At 28.7% G+C, this 10426-nt stretch overlaps 1 long non-coding RNA gene and 2 other non-coding genes across 4 annotated transcripts; 2 read left to right on the forward strand and 1 right to left on the reverse strand.

The window, feature by feature from the left end:
* The first annotated feature begins 496 nt into the window (after window positions 1–496).
* LOC139846290 (small nucleolar RNA snoR100) lies at window positions 497–606 on the forward strand. Its single transcript, XR_011759016.1, has one exon. It is a non-coding gene; the product is annotated as a small nucleolar RNA snoR100 (small nucleolar RNA).
* Window positions 607–660: 54 nt separating this feature from the next.
* Window positions 661–805, forward strand: LOC139846293 (small nucleolar RNA snoR74). The gene has a single exon (XR_011759019.1). It is a non-coding gene; the product is annotated as a small nucleolar RNA snoR74 (small nucleolar RNA).
* Window positions 806–4206: 3401 nt separating this feature from the next.
* Window positions 4207–6682, reverse strand: LOC139843852 (uncharacterized). 2 transcript variants are annotated; one of them, XR_011757726.1, is made up of 5 exons: window positions 6562–6682; window positions 5321–5588; window positions 5123–5222; window positions 4894–5011; window positions 4207–4633 (listed from the first exon to the last, which is right to left on the reverse strand). It is a non-coding gene; the product is annotated as an uncharacterized lncRNA (long non-coding RNA). The 2 variants fall into 2 exon arrangements; XR_011757725.1 differs by having other exon boundaries at window positions 4207–5011.
* Between the last annotated feature and the right edge of the window lie 3744 nt (window positions 6683–10426).

The raw sequence follows: 10426 nt of genomic DNA on the forward strand, positions 1-10426 counted from the left end.
GTCATTTCACTAGTTTTTATATAAATAGATAGATTTATTATTTATATATATATTTATATTTATATTTATACATATTTACAGTAAATCTAAATTTTTAGGTAATGTGAAAATTTGTTAAAACATCCAGCCCATGGGCTTCACACCTATTAATTCAAGTTGGGCCTATTTCCATCACCTGCTATATTTCTTCTCAAAACCCTAATCGCTAATCGATACACACTATAAATCACCCTCGCCATATATATTTAATCATCAATCTCATGAAATCCTACTCCGCTACCGCAACCACCACCACCACCAGCAGCAGCGCACCGTCACCGCTAAAACCGTAGTTAACAACGACTCACACCCTATTATCGTTATCGTTATTATCGATGTCGATTTCCGATTTGTTTTACATCTGAGTTTTCTATTTGTTCACAACTTAATGAATCCTTTTTTATTATTTATTAAAATTTAAATTCGTGTACAATTAAGCCGATGCTCTGGATATAAGCAATGAAGGTAGCATGGTACTGTGCACGTAAATTAAGCAACTGTTAGGTCGTCATGTCTGCTCCCACTGATTAATTTTCTGATTTGGGGGCCTGGACTAGACCTACATTTTTTCTATTATACTTTTCGTAATTAATTAATATTAAGTTTTAGTAAATCTGATGTATAAAAGCAGGGACTTATTGCCAAACCAAAGTTTAAAGTGAATAAGTCTCTCGTAAACATCAGGGAAATAGAGCTGGGCATCGTTATTGGGTGAACCACTTGATTATTTTATGACGGAAAAGGTTCAGTAAACGAAGCTATATTTATTATAATATATCGTTTGTATGTTTGCAAGATCTAGATGTGGACTCTGTAGGCTTAAAATTATACTAATTGCTTGAATCAGCAAAAACAAATTCATCCTTTGTATATCAAAATTAACAATTTTGCTAAACTACATAAAGGATATTTAAATTTTTTTAAACAAATTCATCCTTTGTCTATCAAAATGAACAATTTTAAATTTGCTCTCTGATTAGTCTATTGGATTTTAAATAATTGTTTGATTTACATGAATACAACTCAAAATAGAAAATAATAAAATAGAAATAAATGTAAAGTTAAATAAAAAATGTTTGCAAAAAATGAAAACTTTATACTCTATTCGTCTATGTACTGTTTTACTTTCTATTTATTTTCCAAGTTTTATTATTACTTTTTCTATCTCTTTTAGTTGAGTTTTTTCTAAAATAATAGATTTTGTAGGTGAATTACAAAGATAGAAATTTAGAAAAATTTGATACAAATATAGAAAAATTGAAGTTTGAAACTCTTTTTGGTGAATATGGAGTTTCAAACTTCTTTTTGTACGCTTTTTCACCACCTGCGAGTCAACAAAATGTTTATACTTTATTGAAGGCAAAATTTCATTCCTCTTCATTCCTCGTTTCTGAATTTTATATTAATTTTGACTCCCTATCATTTTTCTTTTTTTTGTGAATCCCTCGTCCCTAATGTATCAAAAATCTACATCCCTCGTCTTCTAGTCTATTTTCTGTATTTTTTAACCGTTTAGTCAAATATGTGCAAAACATGTGAGTGTATTTTAGTCTGTCTTTCTTTCTCTTTTTATCCCTTTACCCCTACTCCCTAATTCACCCTAGATTTCTCTCTAACTTTCTCACTTTTATTTTTTCACTCTGAAATTGAACTATTGAAGATATACATACAAATTTCAAACCCAAAATCGAAATTGAAATCAGATCTGAGATAATTGTTCACTAATAACCTTGTCTTCATCATATGAAACTACACATCACAAAACACAATAGTCAATCACATACATTACATAATTATAAATACTAAAATTAAACCAGATGCATAGATCAAGATTTTAAATTTATATGTCGGTAATCCAAAATTGACAAAACACAGATTCGGTTTATACAAAAGAGTGCGGATATAATGATAAATAAATTTGTACCTACAAAGTGGCGTCGAACACCACAATGGTATGCTTTGTTACATTTATAGTTTATCGGATAGAAATTAATACACATTCGAATTGAGTATTAATCTCTTGTAAACTGCCTCAAAGAACCGACAACCAAAATGGATAAGAAATGCATCTCACTGGTAGTTCTTCAATCGTGGATGAATTTTCCGATGGAGTTGTTCTTTGTTTTTATAACGATAGTGGGACAATTAAACTTAAGAATTAAATATCAGATATGATTAAACTTAAATAGTGATCAATTCAGAACCGATTAGATGCAATGAAATTTGTAAGCTGCCTCATGTTGATTTATATAAATTTGTAAGTTTGTGTTTCATTTTAATTGATTTGAGTGTGGCGGTGGTGGGGGTTGAAGATTGTGGCGGTGGTGGGGGTTGAAGATATGTTTGTTCTTGATTTTAAAGATTTTATAAAAGTATAAATATAGGGTTTTTAATTTGGGAATGATTAACATGAGAGGATATGGATGATAAGGAAGAGGGTGAAAAGATAAGTTAAATAATAAAGAAAAAAATAAAATAAAAAGACTAAAGTACCCTCACATGCTTTGCACATGACTGAACTAACGGTTGAGATAGACAGAAAGTAGACGGAAGGACAAGGGATGTAGATTTCTGTTACATTAGGGACGAGGGATGCATAAAAAAAAAAGAAAAAGGACATGGAATCAAAATTGATGTAAAGTTCAGGAACGAATGAAATTTTGTCTTTATTGAAATATCCGATTGTCCATTGAATTCTCATATTTATTACTCCATCCGTCCCATCTTAAGTGTCCACTGTTGACTTGTCAAAGTCTTCCTTTGTCAATTTTGACCGTAAATATTTTTGTTTGTGCTATATAATATTTGATGAAACTTATATGAATGAATTGAGTTTTAAATGTGTTTTCATTCCATATAATTTTCATCAAATAATACAAAACACAATTAGAAATATTTACGGTCAAAGTTGACAAATAAAGACTTTAAAAAGTAACAGTGGACACTTAAGATGGGACGGAGGGAGTATACCGATTGTGTTCCACATGGCAAATTTGGAGTTTGAAACTCCTGTTTTTTCACATCTCATACCCAAATCGAATCATACACGCCAAAAATACTTGAATCCAATATAAAAAAATGCCTCAAATGAATCAAGTTAGTGTTAGATCAACCCTATCGATAGTTCTTTATTGTTTTTAGAAGTTGAAAAAATGGCATAGGTCAATTCAATCTTTACTAAGAAGATTAAAGATGGTGTCTTAATAAAAGTTAAGACGATGTGGTTTTATTAACACATCGTTTTTAATCTTCTTATTAAAGATTGACTAGTTTATAACCCGCGCATTCGCGGGAATTTTTTATAATATGTTATTAAGTCATCTATGTTAATGATCCAACAAACATTAGTGCAACATCGTTTATGGTCTGAATATCTATTCACCCTACAAAAATCGGCCACTTCAACCTTGAACAATAGCTTCTGGTCTACAATCTTTTGTAGTTTTGTAGGGATGCCAATTGACTTTTCAAGTCATAAGCCGTAGCATTGACAAACGTTTCTATGTCATCTTCAAACATAGTAAAGGAAGCTGATCCGGTCTCATCCCTAAGAACAATCGGTACTTTGAACCTGGAACAAAACAACTTATCAAGTGTAAAGATGTATTTTTGCGTACATATATGGATAAGTAAAAAGTGGTTAGGGCTACTGTAATCATTTTTGTTACAACCACAATAAGTGCAATTATAAGCACGAGACAAGATTGAATCAATATCCAGTGGTGAAGCCAGAAAATTCTACCGTTGGTGTTACTAAATAACGATCGATGTATGAAAAACTATTATAAAAAATACAATGATATGACGTTAGAGGCGATTTATGAAACTACGGGAGATTAATGCGTGAGTGGTTAAGTCCCTCTAGGTGATCCCAACGATGTCCAAAGAAAATGCAATGATATGTATCATTTGATTAAAAAGTAACTAATAACGAATGCAAGAAAAATTAAAAGTAATTAATATATTATATTACTTGGACAGAAAATAAACTACACTATTCCCTTTATAAGACTACCTGTCCTACTGATAAATCTCACGAAATTGTCAATTGGTGTGTAAGTTATTGCTTATTTTAATTTTAATGATAATAATAGTAATATAAAATATGATTACTAAAAGAATCGAACACATGCACCTGCTTTCAAAGATTTGAGTAAAAGCCATTCACGCAAAGTATCAATATGTTTAAAATTTAAGTGGAAAATATATATACTCTGCATATTTCGATGGGGTCATGTGCACCCAATGGGTAACACATGGCTCCGCCACTGTCAATATCCAGCTCTAAGTCGTAGTTCTCGACGACATCAGATGGTTTTCTAGTACACTTCTTGCAAGTGATGTAGCTCTAATTGCAAAAAACACATACATCCCTATCTGCTTGGATAAACATATAACTTATATATAAATAGAGACGAGTAACCAATCAATATAAATTTACAACTCAATAAATAGATTAACCGTATTTGGAGATATATCAGCAGGTTTTATGTTCTTGCAACTACAAAACCACAATCGAGGATTTGTATCAGGCTGTGTGATTGTGGGTGCCAATTCTTCTATCGGTTGATTCTCGCCATGCATCACGATTAACCTACAGATTATAAACATTTATTCAAGATATAGTTATAATTTACGATGCGTGCTATACGTAGAACCCAGAGTTATCATAAATATTTATAACCATGTACGAAACAAAGTGATCTCTGGTTCACCTGTATCAATCATTAGTTTAGTGGCAGTCCAATCAGTAGTCACGGTACATTCACTTGTACATTAGAAGTAAATGAAAATGATTACACATAGTTGTAACAAAAAATTATAAAAACAAATTTTCCTGATAGCTTAACTAACCCATAAGTTTTTTGGTCTTCCCAAATTGTAGGATTACAGTCATAAACTTTCCCTTAGCAGTCTCATGGACGAGATTGTATATCATAGTCGCAAAACCCTCCCAAAATGTGCTAGTTATCTTCATACCAATATTAAAAAAATAATAAAATAGTTAGTTGACATATCACATATATATGGCATAGTAAGATGTTAAAGTAACATGTAATGTAGTTAAGGACAGACATTACACCTGATATCTGCCAATTCGACTCTCACAGAGATTGAGTTTTTGCCTTCCTGATTGACATAATCTTTGATATCACTGATTCCACTTACACGACCAATCACATCTGTTGAAATTATAACATTTAAAGTATTTCAAATGGTAGTTAGAAAACATGTGTAAAAAAAATAATTGAATTTAGAGTATAACATTAAAAATACGTACCAACAGTAACACCAAATTCTATAGCTTTTGGAACAATGTCGTCAAAAGGAACAAAGGTAAAACCATGAGGTTCGCCATTCCATTCGGCCGACGGTTTAACTAATGTTTCGCAGATGCATGTAAGCTTGTACTCATGTGACCAGTGTATCGATGGCCACTTGTTCTCAACAACGCTAACATCACGAATGACATAGTTTGATCCTTCTTCGAATAACTTGCCAAATTTTGGAAGGACCTAACTCCTTACGGTTAATCCAATCTTGTCTCCCTGTAAAAATAAACACATTATTTAAAGATAAGAGAATAGATAATAAACACAATTATCTTATTTTAAAATAAGTACATGTGAGAAAAAATCATAATTACCACAATAGAAGAATGTGATGGTGTAAAATGGAGAGGTAAATGATTGTGTCAATGTGAGAAGACAGTTGCAATACCTTTACATATTAAAGGTATGTTTGGTTGAAAGAACATATTTTTTTTTATTATTACATGTCTATATGGACTTTCTATGTTTACGTATATTTACGGATGTACATTTCATAATAACCGCATATAGAAATTTAAAGATTTAACGAAAATCCAATAATAACAAGTAAATAATCATGACTGGCTAACAAAGTAGAAGATAATGATGGTTAGTGTAGTTCATAAACTAATGTAGTAGTCCAAAATCCTATGGAGGGCAAAAAATGTAGCACTAAAAGTTAGTTAAGTTTTGTTATACATAAAAATAAAAATAAAATAAAATAGTTACAATCAGAACAAAGAAATTGCATTATTTTGTATACTACACAAATATAACCAATAAGCATTGAAAAAATGATAGTAGTTGGCAAATATTATATACAAAGCAAGATTATTACCAATCAAAGCTTCAAAAAATTATGAAGCCTAATTTGTTAAGAGTTTTTATGGAAGATATGCGTTATCCAAAACAAACAAATTATAATCTGTTAATCGAATTATTAAGCATTAAATCGTAAGATTAAGCATAATTTTGCAAGATTATTAAGGTTTAATCGCAAGATTAAACCATGAATTTAAAAAAACCAAATAAAATAATAAAAATCGAAATCATTCAACAAATAAATAGTTTAATCTTGTTTATGTTTCAACCAACAATTTTGACAAACATTAAGATAGCAAAAATTCAGAAAATCCACAATTTTCATATGTTTCGCGTTCTGTAATTGCAAAATTAAGAAAAACAAATAGGGCAAACATTGAGGACATACCCGTATTATGAATGGTATTGAATTCCTTTTTAATTTGTTAATGGTCTTCAAGATGTACAGGGAGCGAGAGTAGTCTCCATTAGAGAGATAGGTTTTGATAGTGAATATTTAGGGCAAATAATGGCTGATAGAAGTTACCAAATTTCCATTAAAAATTAATTAATTAACTTTTATCTTTATCTTAAATACAGAACGTGGGTGGCGGTATTAGAGGCTGTCCGACATCAACGCAAATGAAGTGGGATTTAAATCGTATTAAGGGTACCCGTGTAATTATCAACTCCAACTGCCTCTTGAAAAGTTAAATGACGCTATCTATAATTTAAAGGGTTTGGATCGCATTAAGATTTCTCATCTAAAGGTTGGACTTTTGACAGGTGTCCTTTTTTAAGAAAATATGACAACATATTTTTTTTCTTATTAAGAGATAAAGAGATATGACATATAACATTTTTATGCTCTTTAAAACAATAAAGAATTGTCGATCAGGATTGATCTAGCACGAACTTGATTCATTTGAGTCATTTTTTATATTGGATTCTAGTGTTTTTGGTGTGTATGATTCGATGGGTATGATATGTGAGAAAACGGAGTATGAAACTTTGAACTATATAAACACAGAATTCGGAGTTTCAAACTCTAGATTTGTCACATGGCACACTGTCATGACCCGTAAAATTTCGAATTATTTTGAACCAAATCTATATATGATTTAATAATTCTGAGACGATAATCTAAGTATGTTAAACTGAGCCTCAAAAATTTTTGAACTGTTTATATGAATTCAGTCAACCTTTGACCATTCCGACGATTCACGAACAATTGTTGTAAATAAATATGTAATATATATACATATTATATATTACATAATTAATAACTTGTAATATTAATATATTTGATTACAAGTTAAATTATAGTTATTATACTCATATTATTATTACCTTCATTATTATTATAAATATTAATATTAACATTAATATCAGTATTCTTAATATTATTATTTTCAATATATAATATATTGACATGAAATTTGATACATTTTGTTATATTATTATTATCACTAGTATTATTGTTATCATTATTAATATCATTATTATTATAATTAGTAATAAAATTATAATTTTAATTATTATTATAATTATTATTATTATTAATATTATTTATTCATTATCATTATTATAATTACTAAGTGTGATTTTAATTATTATTATTATTAGATGTTTATTATTATTATTAACAGTATTATTATTATTATTATTATTATTATTATTATTATTATTATTATTATTAATATAATTATTAACTATTAAATATGTAAAAAGCAGATTAAAGTCTCCAAATTAGGTATACATCATTTTTAGTTTTTGTTTCTTTCCTTATTTTTTTTAAAAGCAATTAGGTATCTGAATTTTTTTATTTTTTTCGTGATCCAGTATTAATTTTTTTATTCTCCTGATTATTTTTTATTCCTCTACTGGTTATGATCTTGTTTCTATCGACCTTTATTGTTATAAAACAATGGATTAAACATTCAATTCTTCATTTTCCATTATCAATTATCAACTACATCTGTATTTATCTAATAAATAAAAATAAAAAGAAGTCGATACCTCTATTTTCTTTTATTTTTCCAAAACTTCGAATTCGAAATTAATTTCAAAATGTAATATTGCAGTTTTGTTAGGAATCTTTTATGAAAATTATCTGCAAAATTTCAATTTCCAATTTGATTATATCGAATTCCAATTTTGGAGTCAAAGATTTAAACAAAAAGTCAAACGAATTGTTCTTCATAAAATTCGAATATGTTTTAAAGGTTCAGGTTCAATTGATAATTTCTAAAGTTTCTATAGATGATTTAAGACGTCTTTCATGTTATAATCATAAGCTAAAAGGGTTCGAATTTTGAAATTTGGTTTTGAGTTCTTCACGAGCTGCACTGCTGCTGTTTATTTTTTTTTATTTTTTTTTCGTGTCTGGTAATTTAAATCACCATTACGTTTGTTCTTGTCCCAATCCAAGCCTTAAATTAGTTGTGAAGTCCATTAATTTGGCTCTCTGGTCGCCTAGATGTTTTGAGAAGAAGAAGAATGAAACAGGAAAATAAATAGGGATTATATATAAAGGATTTCTGTTAAAATCAGAAAGGCTGGATGGATCAGATGGTTGGGTATGTTGCGAGTGAGCGAGAGGTCTCGGGTTCGAGCCCGGTTCGGGGCAGTTTTTTTTAGAAAAGCTTTTTAAAGGTAGTTCTCATTATTAAAATTATTATTATGATTATTATTGTTATTATTATTAGTAATATAATAATAATAATTATTATTATTACTAAATAAGAATTAATGATCATTTATTATTATTGTTATTATAGTTATTATTATTATTATTATTACTAGTATTAAGTATTATTATCAAAATTATTATTTTTATTATCATTTTCATTAAAAACTAATGTTATTATGATTATTATTACTAACATAAGTATTATTATTATTATCATCATTATCATTTTTATTATTAAATAATATCATTATTACTAAAAGTATCATTATTTTTTAATTTATCATTTTTATTAAAATTAGTATTATTATTGAAATTAACAATTTTATTAAAATTATCATTTTTATGATTAAAATTATCGTTATTATTATTATTATTAGAATTATCATGATTTTTATCATAATTAGTATTATTATTACTATAATTAATATTATTATTAGTAATGTTATTATTAATAATATTATTATAACCAAATAAATTTTTATTTATTTATTAATATTGATATTATCTTACCAAATAAATATAGTTAAGTAAGTTATTAATGAAATAAGTAATTTATTAAAATAACAATTAATGATAATATATAAATTTGTTCAATTACAATTATATGTGTTAATATATATAATTGATATAGGTTCGTGAATCCGAGGTCAACTCTGCACTTGTTCAATGCCGTCATACGCATGATTACTACGAAATATCGTATCGTGAGTTTTCATAGCTCCCTTTTTAATTGCTTTTGTAATATATATTTTTGGGTCGAGAATACATGTGTTACATTTATAACTGCTTTACGTTTAGACACGAGTACTCAAACTTATATGCTATGTCATGCTATGATTCATGCTAAATCCCTACCGTAATATCGTCAATGGCTGGAATTTTGGCAAGCTTAATTATTTTGAATAGCGCTATTGAGAGTAACGTCTCTGTTCATTTGACCGTTGGTCTTTGGATACATAATAATGATTCAACGACACGGATAACAGAGTGTTACGGGGTAACTTTTGTTTAGTCGCGATATTACAAACTACAACAATACTTTTAGATTGATATTTCTATATCAATCACTTTAAACTAAATCTTGTGGTCTATTACTATTACTTAAATCATTGTTTATGATAAACCTATGAACTCACCAACCTTTTGGTTGACACTTTTTAGCATGTTTATTCTCAGGTACTTAAATATTGCTTCCGCTGTATATTTGCTGCTTTGATGATGATTGCTTGCTATGCTTGGAGTCTTCATTACATATCATATCATTTAAAGACATTTAATGCGTTGTTCATTAAATACAAGCTAATGACTATTTATCTTCCACTGCAAAAACTCAATATAAGAAATAAAATGCCTCATATAGAGTCGTTCTCATTATACGATTGCTTGATTTGATATAATTAGTCACAAATACTCCCGACCCTATTTGGGGGTGTGACACACGCAATCGGTGGCCAGTATTTTGGAACACGGATCGGTGGAGTAAGAATTAAATGAACGGTTGGGTATTTAAATGAAAGTCGGAGTTTGAAACTTTGGATTTGCCACGTATACACATTTTGTTGACTCAACTGTGCACGTGCTG

Source organism: Rutidosis leptorrhynchoides, chromosome 4 (genome assembly GCF_046630445.1).
Source record: "Rutidosis leptorrhynchoides isolate AG116_Rl617_1_P2 chromosome 4, CSIRO_AGI_Rlap_v1, whole genome shotgun sequence".
NCBI classification, from domain to species: Eukaryota; Viridiplantae; Streptophyta; class Magnoliopsida; order Asterales; family Asteraceae; genus Rutidosis; species Rutidosis leptorrhynchoides.